This window comes from Antechinus flavipes, chromosome 1 (assembly GCF_016432865.1).
Source record: "Antechinus flavipes isolate AdamAnt ecotype Samford, QLD, Australia chromosome 1, AdamAnt_v2, whole genome shotgun sequence".
NCBI classification, from domain to species: Eukaryota; Metazoa; Chordata; class Mammalia; order Dasyuromorphia; family Dasyuridae; genus Antechinus; species Antechinus flavipes.
The window spans coordinates 530,376,047-530,391,604 of record NC_067398.1 but is presented as its reverse complement, the minus strand read 5'-3'; the positions used below and the strand labels follow the sequence as shown (position 1 = coordinate 530,391,604).

The window sequence follows — 15,558 nt, the reverse complement described above, 5'->3', positions numbered from 1 at the left end:
TGAATATTAAAAGTTTTAAATAAAATGCTTACAAAAAGATTTTTAAAAATATCACAAGGATCATACTCTATGACCAGGTGGGATTTATATAAGGAATTCAGGACTTTTTCAATATTAGGTAAACTATCAGCATAACTGACCGTTTTTCAATAACAAATTCAACCGAAATCATATAATTTTCTCAATAGATTATGGAAAAAACCTTTGACAAAATACAAAATCCATTGCTATTAAAAACATTAGAGAATATAGGAAGGAATGAAGCTTACCTTAAAATAAGTGATTTTTTAAAAAAACTATCACCAAGCATTATCTGTAACAGAGATAAGCAATCAGGAGTGAAGCAAGGATGTCCATTATCACCTCTATTATTTAATAATGTTCTAGAAATATTAGCTATAGCAATGAAAAGGGAAAGAAATTAAAAGAATTAAAATATTCAATAAAGAAACAAAACTCATCTTTGCAAATGACATGATGTTAAGAAAATCCTAGAGAATCAATTAAAAAGCTACTTGAAATTCTTAATGACTTTAGGAAAGTTACAGAATATAGGATAAATCCAGATAAATCTCAGCATTTTCATATGTTATCAACAAAGTCCAGCAGCAAGAGGTAGAAAGAGAAATTCCATTTAAAATAATAGTAGACTATATAAAATACTAGATAGTCTACCTGTCAAGATAAATCAAGGAACTATATGGACACAACTATAAAACTCTTTTCACACAAATAAAATCAGATCTTAACAAATGCAAAAATATTGAGCAATTGACTTATTCAGTGCCATCCCAATCAAATTAGAGCTAAAAAGAAATAGAATTCATCTGGAAGAATAAAAGCTCAATGATGTCAAAGGAATCAATGAAAAAAATGTCACAGATTTCAAGCTGTACTATAAAGCAATATTTATCAAAATAATCTGGTACTGGCTAAGAAATAGAAGGGTGGACCAGTGTAATAGAATAAATACAAATTATATTACAGTAAATGACCATAGTAATTTTGTATATGATAAAACCAAATATCCAAGATTTCTTATTTGACAAAAATTACTAGAAAAACTAGAAAACAGTATTGCAGAAACTAAGTATAGACCAACATCTCACACCATATACCAATATAAGGTCAAAATGGGTTTGCACATGGTTTGCACATAAAGCATGATACCATAAGCAAATTAAGCGCATGGAATAGTTTATCTATCAGTGTTATGAATAAGGGAGTCATTTAGTACTAAAGAAGACACAGGAAGCTTTACAAAATGTAAAACAGATGATTTTGGTTATATAAGATTAAAAAGTTTTTGCACAAATAAAACTTCTACAACCAAAATTATAAGACAGCAGAAAACTGGGGGGAAATTTTGTAATAAGTATCACTAATATTCTCAAATATATAAAGAACTGAGTCAAATTTATAAAAATACAAGTCATTCCCTAACTGATAAATGTCAAAGGATATGAACATGCAGTTTTCAGACAAACAAATCAAAACTATCTATAATCATGAAAAAAATACTCTGTATCACTTTGGATCAGAAAAATAAATTAAAAACTCTAAGATACCATCTCACACCTATCAGCTCACATGACAAAAAAAAAAAGAAAATGTTGAATGTTGGAAAGAATATGGAAAAACTGGGACATTAATATATTGTTGGGGGAGTTGTGAACTAATCCAATCATTCTGGAAAGTAATTTGGAACTTTGCCAAAAGAATTATAAAACTGTGCGTACTCTTTGATCCAGTAATACCATTGTTTGGTCTATATTCCAAAGATATTCAAAAAAGGGGAAAGGACCTACATGAACAAAAATATTTTTAGCAGCTCTTTTTGTGGTGGTGAAAGGCTAAACAAACTGTGGTATATAGTTGTAATGGAATATTATTCCATTTCAGAATGGAATAATTTAAGAAATGACAAGCAGGGTGATTTCAGAAAAACTTGGGAAAGACTTACTTCAACTGATGCATATTGAAGTGAACAGAACCAGGAGAACATTGTAAAGCAATATCGTACAGTGAAGAACTATGAATGAATTAGCTATTCTGAGCAATTCAAGACAATCACAAAGAAGTAATGGTGAAGCATACTATCTGCCTCCAGAGAAAGAACTTATATTGATTTACTACAAACTGAAGCATGTCATTTTTCACTGTTTTTCATTTTGTTTCTCTTATTCAAGTCTTCTTGTACAAAATAACTTAATACGGAAATGTTTCGCATGATTGTACATCTATAATCTATACTTGATTGCTTTCTATATTAGGGAGGGAAGATAGGAGGGAAGAAAGGAGGAATATTATTTGGAACTCAAAACTTTAAATAAAAATGTTTTTTAAAATTGGGAAGAAATAATAATTTAGTCCATATCTAGAAGTTCTGGGATTGGGATTGAGAGGTAAAGCTAATTCATAGGAAGAGATTTTGCTGATTTTATTTGAGTGGGGTCTGAACTAATCGAAAAGTTTTATAATTTCTGATATTATTTCAAGGCATTACTCATTACAATAGATTCTTTGAACCTGATAGAACAGAGAATTTCTAAGATGAGCCAGTAGCAAAGAGGGTGAGGGGTAGGGTTTTGGTCAAGACACTGGTTACAATCTAGCAACCCATACCTCATAGAATTTCTTTCTAGAAGTTAATGAGGAGATTGGACTGTATGATTTTCCCAATGGTCCTGGTTGACTAAATATTCAGCAGTAAGGAATCATTGGCTTGAAAAAAAGAAACCTAGTTTGGGGAAATATTCTGTACTATAATTGGACCTATGTCACTTTGAAACAGTTTTTTGGTATCCACATATTTGAATAAATGCAATAGCTTAAAGCATTTTAACAATTTCTGTACCATTCCTAATCAATTGAAACAACTCTTATTTGTTTTTATTTCCTCAGATTCACTATGTTGCTCTTTTCCATTCTTTAAGGTCCACTGTCCTAGGATCTTATCTTTCATCTTTATTTTTTATGTCATTTCTATTTTTAGCTTCCTTTTAGGGTTCTTAAGAATTTTATCACTATAACCCTAGGGACTGAAATTGCTCCTGTGATTGTATACTAGGACAAGAAGTTCTCAGTGCAGCATTAATGTGCCTGATGCTTTTTGGGAAATAGATTCATTGCTTGTACCCCATAACTGCTCATACACTAAGAAGGGAACTTATATTTTAAGAATGGGAGACTAGAGTAATTCTGATTAGGAGTCAAACTAGTGGCTCTGACTCTGAAGCAAGGCTTCAGATCCAGTTCCCCAATCTGATCTGAAGCTTATAGCTGAATAATTAGGGCAGAGAGTTTAGGTTAAATGTGATCCTGAAGTTGTCACTTTGAATCTGTTGATGATGATTAGGGCAAGCAGCAGTTTACTGTAGCTCCAGCCAGGGGAAAGCCCAAAATGCTCAGATCCAAGGCTAGATCAGGAACTTTTTAAACTTTGAATTCTCTACTTCTCAGCTCCATCTCTCCCCACTTTGAGAAAAATAAAAGTTGTCATATATATATATATAGACAAGCAAAACTCCCATGTTAGCAAAAGAAACATTCTGAGTTTATCACCTCTCTTTCTACATATGGGCACCATGATAAATCCTCTGAAATTGTGGTTGGTCAAAGTTCTTAAGGCTTTCAGAGTTGTTTGCCTATTATTGTCTCAATTGTTCAAGAAGAAATATAAGAATTATTTTCATTATTTGAAAGCTATGATCAAAAGAAGAACCTAGGCATCATATTTCAAGGAATCATGAAAGGAAAACTATCCAGGTCTATTAAAAGCAAAGGGCAAACTGAAAATATAAAAATCCTACTGGTCAACTCCTGAAATGAAATCAAAATTAAAGACTCCCAGAATATTATAATCAAGACTCACAACTTCTAGGTCAAAGAAAAAATAAGACAAGCAGCAAAAATAAAGATGAGCTCTTAAGCACTTCCTCCTATTACCTTCAATTGTCAACTTTTCTTTAAAAAAACCCTCTCATAATAAATATAGTCCATCAAAATAAATTACTAGATTGGTCATGTCCAAAAATACATTTCTCAGTCAGAATTTCAAGTCTTTCATCTCTCTGGTAGGAGGTAAATGGTATGTTTCTTCAATCCTCTGGGTTTGTAATTTTTCACTGCACTGATCAGAGTTCTAAGGTCTGTTTCAAAAATGTTTTTCTTTATAATGTAGTAGTAACTATATAAATTGTTCTCTAAGTTCTGCTCATTTCATTCTGCATCAGTTTCCTTAAAAACTATCTCATCATCTTATAGCAAAATAATATTTCATTACATTCATATACTATAATTTATTTAACCATTCCTCAATATGTGGACATTCCCTTCATTCCCAGTTCTTTGCCACCACAAAAAAGATGATATAAATATTTTTGAGTATATAAGTCTTTTTTTTCTTTCCATCATTTCTTTGTGATATCAATCTAGTAGTGATATAGTTGGATGAGAGAAATATGAATATTTTTGTTACTTTGGGGCTATTGTTCCAATTACCTTTCCAGAATGAGTAGACCAATTCACAATTTCACCAACAATCCATTAATGTGACTTTTTCCAAAACCCTCCCAACATTTGTCATTTTCCTTCATTTTTATCTTTGCCAGTCAGATCACTATGAAGTAGAACCCCAAAGTTGCTTTAATTTGGATTTATCTAATTATTAGTAATTTGGAGCATTTTCAAATGATTGTTGATAGCTTTGATTTCCTCCTTTGAACAGTTAGGTTTATCATTTCAATAGTCTTTGTTTTCTAGTCTGTCAATTTCTTCCCTAGTTTTGAAGATTTTTCTTTTGTTCTTCTTTTGGATTTTTAAAATTGTTGGTTTTCTAAGTTTCTTTTTTAACTGCACATCCAGTTCATTAATCTTCTTTCTCCATTTTCTTAACCTTTAGTATATATAAATGTAGTAATGGTATTGTTTCCTTGGGTATGTGCTGTGTCTGGATTAGCTCTCTGGAGGACCTCAGTACTATCCTGAGTCTTTGGTCTTAGAAGAGGAGTGAAGAGGCGGGACTCACGTGGATGGTCAAACATGGTTGTCACTGCCCCCTGACTTCTCAGTAAGGCTGACAACCCTTAGGGGAGATGAGGAGCCGAACCAGACATCTATCATCAGCAGGTTCCCTCTGGTCTGAAGGGTCTTATACCTCACCCAGAGTTCCCCCACTGTCTGTGGCTCTCTACATGTGTGGAATCTTTAAACATAAGGTGATGATGATGATGATGATGATGATGATAGCATGCTGAAGGAGTATATTTAAAACTGTTGCCTTGGACTGAAAAATATTGAAAGGAAATGTCTTTTAAACATATCCTTATTAATGGATACACAATGGATACAACAATACCTTATAACAACTACTACTACTACTCAGTTTTAAAAACACTTTTAACTTTTATAATTTACTTTCTTCATAATGACATTTTTGAATTAGAGAAGTAATGGAAGAAGTAGCAGTTTTGGTACATGGGACTAACACTAGTATATAATTCAGTTGGAGAGGAGAAAGAGATTTTGGGGAGAGATTTCAGACTATAGTAGCTAAATATGTCATTCCTAGGAAATGGGATGGGACAGGGATAGAGTAGGAAAGAAGGAAGAAGTCAGGATATTAAATGTGGATGGTGGGGTTAGAATATATAACTATATAGTAGCTTCATAGTTTAATTACTTAGTCTTGCTAACTAAATTCTGAGACTTTTGCTTTTGTTTGCTGACATATAACTAGTAAGTATCAGAGCTGGGTCTTTTAACTTTAGATCCAGCTTTCTTTCCACTAAAATTCAGAGAAAAAATTTATAAATTCATTTTTCTTCCTCCATAAATCAACAAGCATATGTAATCTGGGTAGCTAGGTGGCACAGTGTCCTGGCTCTGGAGTCAGAAAGACTCAATTTCCTGAGTTCAAAAATACCTTCAGACATTTACTAGTTGTATGTCTCTGGGCGAGTCACTTAAGCCTGTTTGCCTTAGTTTCCTCATCTGTAAAATAAGCTGAAGAAGGATGTGGCAAACCACTCCAGTATCTTTGCCAAGAAAACATATGGAATGACAAAGAGTCAGATATGACTGAAATGACTTAAAAAATATTCTTTCATGTTTTCCAATAAATGTTACATAAATAGATAAAAGAAACAACTCAAAGGTACCTTTTTGAGTTTATAGAATAATAGAAGGCTAAATTGAAGAAAAAAGTATATAATATCACGATTACTGCATCTAATATTCACCTATTACAACATAATTTTTCTTGTTTGGTTCCATTTATAATTTAATCAGATAAGTACTTATTAAGTATTTCGTATGTATAAGTCATCATGACTATTTTGAACATAAATTTGTGAAATTCTCTGTTCTTCAATATCTGCTTTGTAATCATTTTCCTAAATTAATAATATTAAAATGGATAAACAAAAGCAGTGAATGCTGTTTAGACTGCCAAAGAACAAGGAAGATTAAAAAGAAAGACACTTTATAAATGACATTCTTGTAATAAATAATAATAGAATTAGCCCCAAGAATTTATTTTGGATACTAGTAAATGATACTGTGTTTTTTATTTTTGAAATGTTTCAACCTTATTTGGATTGGTTCTAACTATATTTACAGATTCATTTGAGTAACTGAAGATAAGGGGGACACAAGAGCAACGATAGAATTGTAACTTAAAATCTGAAATATTTTTAGTTATAACATTACTTTTTTCAGAAAGATAATAAAAGCTGAGCTTATGTGCCCTTTCCCATGATTAGTCTAAATTAATATATTGTTTCATAGCTTCAATACTACATGCATTAATAAACATATATACTTATAAAAGAAAATAAAAAGAACCAAAGACAACTCTCCATGCTTTGTGTAAGACAGCCTATGAATTGGTGAAAACCTTTATGTCTGAACATGGTAATATTATCACCAATTTGTCTGTAAGGTACACCAGAAAGCATAGCTAAATCTTAAAAAAAAAAAAAAAACTAATTACAAATCAGAATCCAATTCAATATTTGTTAAATGCATACTCTATGCAGGACATTGAGGTAGGCAATTATACAAAAATGAAAATAATGGCAGCTAGGTAGCCCAGTAGATAGAGTACTTGGCTTGAAGTCAGAAAAATCTAAATTCAAACCAGCCTCAGGTAAATATCCAATAAATAAATGCCCCCTTTTACTTCTTTCTCTAGGCAGAGTAATCAACAGAATCATTTCTTCCAAAAAAGTTTGCTAATAATCAACTACTATATGGATCAACTCATCCTCCCTGTGACTTCTAAAATACGACTTTCCCTGTTCTTCATTTTCCTATATGTTATCTTCCCCTTTCAGAATGAAAGCTTCTAGAGGACAGTGACTGAGTCACTTTTCTATCATATACATTCTGGGTATGAAACACTTATGGGATGTCCAATTGGAGATGTTTAGCATCTTGTACATATGGGACTGCAATTTAGGAGAAAGATGAGGTCAGGATATATAGATTGAGTGGTCTTCTACATAGAGATAATAGTTGAAACTGATGAAATCACCAGGAAAGTATAGTGAACGAAGAAGAGATTGTATAGGATAAAGCCTTGGGATTTTCTCACACATAGAGAGAAGAGGATTGATAATTTTATAAAGGAGATTGAGGGGAAGAAAACTAGCATACAGCAGGATTATGAAAACCAGAAAGAAGAGGGCCACTGGCTAACTAAAGAGAGGTCAAGAAAAATGAGAACTGAGAAAAAGTCATTGGCTATAGCAGTAAAGAGATCTTTGGTAACTTCGGAGATAGTTTCATTTGAGTGGTGAAAACAGGAGCTAGACAAAATGATTGAGAAATGAGTGGAAATTTGAAAATAGAGGCAAGACATATGAATGACTTTTTCAAGGAATATGTGAAAGGCAGGAAAGCTAAAAGACAATAATAGGATTAAATAAAGGTGGTTTGTTTGTTTTATGAATGGGGAGATATGGATATAATAAGAACATCACAAAAGGAGTTAACAAATAAGAAGAGATTGGAAGTTGGGGAGAAAGGATTTAATACAAGAGGCAAGCAGAGAAAGAAGGACAGAATAGCATCACACATATAAACAGAGAAGTTGCCCTCATCAAGAAGAACAGCCATCTCTTCCTCTGAAACAAGAATTAAAGTAGAAAGAATGGGTTTGAGGTGATTTGAAGCATAGAAATTTGAAGAAGAATTTAAGAGTGAGCTTTTTATAGTCTTCAACCTAAGTCACCAGGAGTAGCAGCTGAGGTGATAGTATCATGAAAATGAACAATTTAATCGAAGTTAAATTAACACTTTAAATTTTAGGATTAGGAATGGTGAATCTGCAAATTAGAAAAGTTTCCTATATATGGCTTCCTAACTACAAAATCCAATGAACTCTTTTTAGTCATTTTTGTCTTTAACTCTCCTACAGATTCTGACACTATTAGACTTCCCATTTGTCACCTTTATCACTCATTGCCTTTCTCTTCTTTGCTTTCCATGATATCACTTTCTTTTTTCCTAGTTTTCCTCTAGGGTCTCCAACAACTTGTGCTCTTTTGCCGTTCTCCTTTACCTACTTTCAAAGGTTCTTTAGTTACTAATTTCTTTTGTTCAACATTGTCTACCTTGACAAGCTCCTTTACTTCCAGGAATTATTTTATTATCTCTATGCAGGTATCTACCAAATCTGTATTTCTAGCCTTGATCACAATACTAAACTCCAGACTCATCTTAAATTGATTGTTGGACATCTCTATTGGGATAAGCCACCAGTATCTCAAAGTCAACTTGTCCAGTCCAGAATTCTTCCCCTCAACCTCAGATATTCTCTTTCTACTTTCTTGTTTGTGTTGATCACACCAACATTCTTTTAGTCATCCAGATTTAAACCTTAAAGTCCTCTTATGTATTGTCTTTTCCCTCAAACATCATATTCAATAAGTTGTCTAATACTGTTGATTTTATTTCCATAGTATTGTTTAAATCCATCTCTTCTCATCCATTGCTATTATCACTATTAGTTCAGGATCTCATTTCCTTCTGCTAGAATTATTGTAGTACTTCCTAATTAGTCTTCCTCTTCTCTGATCTGTCCTTAACTCTGCTTTCAATGTAATTTTTCTAATTCTCAGTCTAATCATATCACTACTTTATTTAAAAACTTCACTGGCTTTTTGTCACCTACCAAATAAAATGCAAATTTCTCTTCTTAGAAAAAATGTAGCTTCAGTAGCAGGAGAAACCTGAATTCAAATTCTACCTCCAAAACATATTATTTAAGCTTCAATTTTCTAATCTGCTAAAATAGTGACAATAGTAAAGAAGTACCTATTTCACAGGGATTGTAGTGGGATCAAATGAGATATGGTCTATATAGACTTTTGTAAACATAACATGATTATCAAACATTATTATTAAAGGTCTCCATAATTTTATTTGAATTTCCACTAACTTGTTTCTTTTTTAATTCCTGTTTTTATATCTTTAGCCATTTCCTGATATTCTTGATATCATGGTAATTTCCTTCCCAAAAGAACTCTTTCTTGTAACAAAGAAAAAAAGGTTAGCAAAACATAACATTCTGTACTTGTAATTCATAATATCTCTACCTACGAGAAGAAAATTTTTATCATTTATCCTCTGGGCTCTCAATTTTATCTCCCATCAGTTTCCTTTGAATACTGTTTTCATTTACATTATGCTGTTGTGATCACAATATATGGTGTTTGATTGTTCCATTTTATTCTCTATCAATTTAGACAAGTCTTCCCATGTTTTTCTGTTTTCCTCATTTATGTTATTTCTTATGGAGTAACAATATTCCTTTATGTTAATACACTTTATAAGCCTTAGAAAAGACTTGAGGAAGTGGGAGAATGGTAGCTATTTTCAAATATTTGAAGGACTACCACATGGAATAATTTGTTTTGTTTTATCCCAAAGGTAGTAATGACTGGAAGTGCAGAGAAACAAATTTAAGTTTAATGTCTGGGCTGGGCAGCCCAACTTTCTAACAGTCAGAATTCTCCAAATGTGAAATAAAGATGGCAAGTGAGTTTCCACTCTTTAGATATTTTCCAATTCTAAATTCTGGAATTCTGTGAAAACCATCCCACATATCTGATTACTAAAAATCTTTTTTCTTCTCTGAAGAAAATAACCTGGGGAGAAAGAAATTATATGGAATAGTAGGAACATGAATCTGGAGACCTAGATTTAAATTTTGACTCCAACACATACAAACTATGTGACTTTGAAGGATCAATTAATCTCTATCAGCTTCCATTTTCTCCTCCATGAAATGGGGACAACAATATTATAGCTACTTTGTATAAATATAAAGATCAAAGGAGATAATGCATATAAAGGTCCACACAATGTCTTGAAATACTATACAAACTACAGCAATATACTTACATAAGGAAATCCAGGAACAAGAGAAGGAAAATGTGGTGGAGATTATTTGAAGATTAACTAAAGAAGAAATAAGCAATACTGTTATGAGACTATATTATAAACTATTCTCAAAGACTAGTCTTAATGTTTCAGTATCTTCTTGAAAAGAAGTCTGATGGAGTGCCTTAGGAATCTTCACTTAATCTACTACTGTTTAATCATTTTTATCAATGATCTCAAGCTGGTAAAATCAGTCAGTTAACCCATTCTATAACAACAAGCTTAAAAATATCTTAACAAACTAGAATGCTAAGTTAAACCTTATAAGAAGAAATTGGGATAAATGTCAAGTATTACATTTAAGTAAAAAAAAAAAAAACCTAACAATATACATCCAACATGGGGAGATTGGCTAGTTGTTGTTTGTTCTTCATTTTCTCAGAGAATCATGACATCGGGGAGGTGATGCCATGACATGCAAGCAAATTGGATCAAGATACAAATCAAGATTTATATAATAGAAAAGATCTAGGAATTCTCTTGAATGCTGTACCCAATGTGAGGCAAAAGCATAATATGGCAAGTTAGAAAGCTAATACTTTCTTAGACTACATTAAGAAAGGAATCATGCCTATTACCACAAAGGTAATCCTTTTGCAGTAATCTGGTCAAACCACATGTGCTCTATTGTTTTCCATTGTGGATACCACATTTTAGGAAGACTTTGATCTAAAGGTAGAGATATCAATACTGAATAAAATACTAGATTTAGAATTGGTAAAGCCTAGCTTCAAATTCTGTTTCTTGAATTTGTTAGCTATATGCTCCAGGTAAGTTACTTAATATCTATGTGCCTCAAGGTAATGCCATAGGACTTATTTATTAAGTAAATGATGAGTTACAAAGTGCTACAATAGAGAAAATATCAACACTCAGAGTTCTGTTTTGGATGAAACCAGAAGATATCAGAGTTCTTGGGATATTTGGAGACTTAGTATTTTTATGCTCATGATAAACATTTACAGAAAGTTGACCACATAAATTATTGCACTATAAATTACACATTAGGATATGATGCAGAGATTGAAGTTTTAGAAGAATTCTGTGAAGACCTTGATAAGACTCTTGAAATTAAATCAGCATGTGCATATATTTGGTGACTTAAGGACAAAGGTGGGGAGGAAAGTGGTTTCCAAAAAATGTTGGAAAACATAGTTTCTAAATAAGAAAAAAGGAGGCCAAAATTTCTTAGAATAAATATTAATCCTATGGCTATGTAGCATGCATACTTTCTTCCAGAAAATAGTCCTAGGCTTTGGAGATAGAGAACAGCAAAAAATCATAACCAAAATGAAACTGATTATATTTTAGTATAGAAAAATTATAGGTTCCTGATGTGAGTCATTTCTGAAATCACTGAATATCCTGACTGGATAGAGTCAGAACACTGCTGTATTAAAATAAAAAATGAATACCAAACTAGAAGGAAGACTATGATGAGGTATACAATTGAATAACTTCAACCTGACCTATTTAAACAAATTATTTACATGGAAATATGAGGAATAGAGAAAAGAAACACCAACACAATTACTATTGCCTAAGAAATTTTAGAGTAAGTCAGTTAACACAATAGGGAAACCAAAAGTACTTAGAAACCATCTCTGTCAGAAAATACTTAATTTCCTAGAAAAATGGAGCATTGTGGCAGTTAAAATGGAGTCATTTTAGTATATAAATTCATTTGTAAAATTCAAGAGGTGGTGGTAGAAGTTATATTCAGTAATATCTAATAAAACAGAAAGAAGTAAGAGACAGGATCTAGAAGGGAACTAAATTTGGTGAGATTATTTAGCCACTTTAAATTATCACAGATGCATTTTTAGGATGGAAAAGTCAAAGAAAAAAAAACAGACACATAAAAAGCTTTCCAATTTATTTTTTTCAAACTCTTTTCTCTATTAATTATAATATAGCCTCTAATATTTGGGGTCTAACATCATATTTTCCATGGACATATATAGAAATAGAAATAAAGTAAAAATAGAAAAAATCAGGACTAGACTAAGGATAAATAGAAGAAATCAATCCTTCAGGTAATAAAGTTTTGGGAATCAAATTTTTTCAAGGGTCAATTACCGATTTGGGGGGGAACCACAGATATTATCGCTTTCAAATAAAGGTTGTTATTAAGACTATAAATAACTGTCAATTCATATGTCTATTTTTCTTCTTTTCAGCATTTTAATGATAAATAATTAAAAATACATATAGAGTATCTAAAGAAAGTATGAAACAGGAAAAAGCAGCTTTTAGCAAAAGATATTCTACAGCAAATATCTTTACAATGACATAGATGATTAAAAGGTATGGATAATGCAAGATTCCATTATATTTATCATGCATTGTCTGTTTTTAAAAAAGCATTTGACTCAGTAGAGCAAAACTGCATGCATATGTAATCATCATACAAGATTCTTCAAGAAAAATAACAGAAAGGAAAAAGCTCTCAGTCTGTGGATCTGCTTGGTCATGGAAGGGCAAAATAGCTGATAGTAAGAGTCTTCTAAAAATATTTTTCCTAATCTGAATTCTGGAAATTTTCTTGCACAACATATTCTTGAGAACCCTACAAAATGTATACAGGATTCTGCTGGACCATTTTGACATGATATCAGAGCATGTTAAAATCATGTATTCACACATAATGGAAGGCCTCTTACCATGTTGTAACTTGTTTACATAGAGTCTTTTCTAGATATCTGCTGAGTGAATGATTTTGAGTTTGCTGATTCTGTATCCAAAAGGAAAATATTTGTGTTAAGTTTTTAAGTGACATTATCAACTTCATTTCAGAAAATCACATTGAGAAATATACACAAAACATTTATGTCAACACAAATTCTTCAAGGACAAAATGCAGAAGCTACATGTAACAATACAGGAAGCATTGATAAAATTGGAGAAACTTAATTCTGTCCCAGTAAAAGAACCAACGAAGTTCAAAGAACTCTTAGCAAACACTCAGAAGTTATAGCAAAAATTGAATAGGTTTAATAAAAAGCAAACAAACAAATGAATAGCAATGATATAAAAGAAATTTCCTATAAGTTAACCTTGCTGATACCACTAAAAATTTAAATGAATTAAAATCATCACTGGTTACTTTGAAAGAACAGGATAGTATGAAAACAAAAATTGTGGACCCTGCAGAGAAGTTAAAAAATGATAAAAAGAAAATGAAGCAGTGTAGAAACTCAAAACTCCAAAGTTTGAAGTGACTGAGAAATATAAAGCTTTTTGAGATAAACCGAGTATATACCTTCATTCCAAATGGAGCTACAATTATACCAAAAGAAAATGTGAGAACTTGCAGAGAGTATTGGCAAAGTAATGAGTATCTTGAAAGAGAAGCAATACCTGAAGGATCAGACTGAAAGTGCTCAGAGAAAATTAAAGATAACTGACAACTGAAGAAAACTCATTGGAAAAATCATTGGAAAGAGAAGCTTGCCACAACCCAACTAAAGATAAATAAATAAGAAACATGAGAAATGTCAAGCAATATAAATGCTTAGTGCTGAGGAACGTAATAAACTTCAAGAGAAGAGAGGAGCTGTATGTGAACAGGTGACAACGTTTAATCTTGATGTCCAAAGAACCAGAATTGAAATATAACAGTTCAAAGATGTCACTGAAAATGAGAAACTAAAATTTCAGGAAATCTTCCTCACCTTGAAAAGTACTGCGGAGAAATACCATGAAGCCATGAAAAAAAGGCAGCAGAGGAGGGGCAAAGTTAGAATGGGTGAAAAAGCTGCTGAGCTAAAAGGAGAGAAGTTTAGAATTTATACTAAGCTGAATTGCTTCATTTTATTTGTTCAGAGCTTATATAAATGTGAGAAGATTTATAGTTTTGAGAAAGGGAATAATCAAGTAAAACTGAGTATTAGGATAAATAGACTACAGCTCTCTGGAAGGAAATTAAAACATGCTTTTTGATACATAATGATCTTTCTGAAATCATGATATGTTTTAAAACTTTTTACAGAAATTACTTGTCAATAAACTAAATTTCCTTGAGCTAAAAAAAGAGAAAGATAACAGAGATAACTTTTCTCAATTAACCCTCTGATTAATACAAAACAGGGAGATAGCTCCAACAAAGGTGTTTGTCATTCGCCGCCTAGATATCTAAGAGAGAGAATCTAAGAGATTCAAATCAAAGAGAGTAACCTTACAAAATATTAAGATTCTACAGTTGCTCCTGTTTACTTATGACACTGTGCTGTTTTCATTAACTCCCAGAACACTAAAAAGCTTCCACTCAAAGTCACTCAAGAGGGCCTTGTACAATATACACACAAAGCAAATGTATTAAAAAAAAATGCTTATTGTCTAGATTATGACATAGAGTTGGATGAGCAAACTATAGTGCTGCTCTATTGCTAAATATACATTGGACACACTGAGAATAGACATTGAGTTGGGCCAAGAATTGAATAAAATGAAGACAGTGAGCTGGATTGGCTTTGGGAAATTTTTTGTTGCTTTTAATGCTTATCCCTGAAACAAAGACGCATATTTAAAAAAAAAATCAATATACTCTAGTGATACCATCTAGGCTATAAATCATGTAATATCATAGTTGCTGAAGAATTAAAGTTATAAGCTAATCAAATGGAAAAGAAGAGCTGCATGATAGGTACTGAGTGGCTTATAAAATGTTACCAGAGAAGAATTGTGAAAAAAATGGCATCAGTGATTTCATGAGAGAGATGCATAACACAAGGAAAACCAATGGGGAGTCCATGTACTCCATCATCATCCACATAATGTCAAGAGATAGAGTCCCTGTAGAGGATTTATGAGAGAATAGAGGTAAAGTAGTATAGGATACGATATGGAAAAAAAATGCCTAGTAGGGTACTCAAAATACATGAGTAGGAAGATAGTAAGACAGAATCTAGGTACATGGCTTCTATGAATTTAAAACACCTGCCCAGCAGATATAGATATATAGATATAGAAAGAACCTAATTGCTGAACCTGTTAGTTAATTGTTGAAATTGATAGGATAAGAGATTTAGAGTTGGAAGGGATATTAGAGACTAATTCATTTATTTTATGGATTAGAAAACTGAGGAGGACCGGAGCTTAAGTGTCTTT

At 32.1% G+C, this 15,558-nt stretch overlaps 1 pseudogene; it reads left to right on the top strand.

Moving 5' to 3' along the window:
• Window positions 1-13,006: 13,006 nt before the first annotated feature.
• Window positions 13,007-14,391, top strand: LOC127547169 (kinetochore protein Nuf2-like; annotated as a pseudogene).
• Window positions 14,392-15,558: the final 1,167 nt, after the last annotated feature.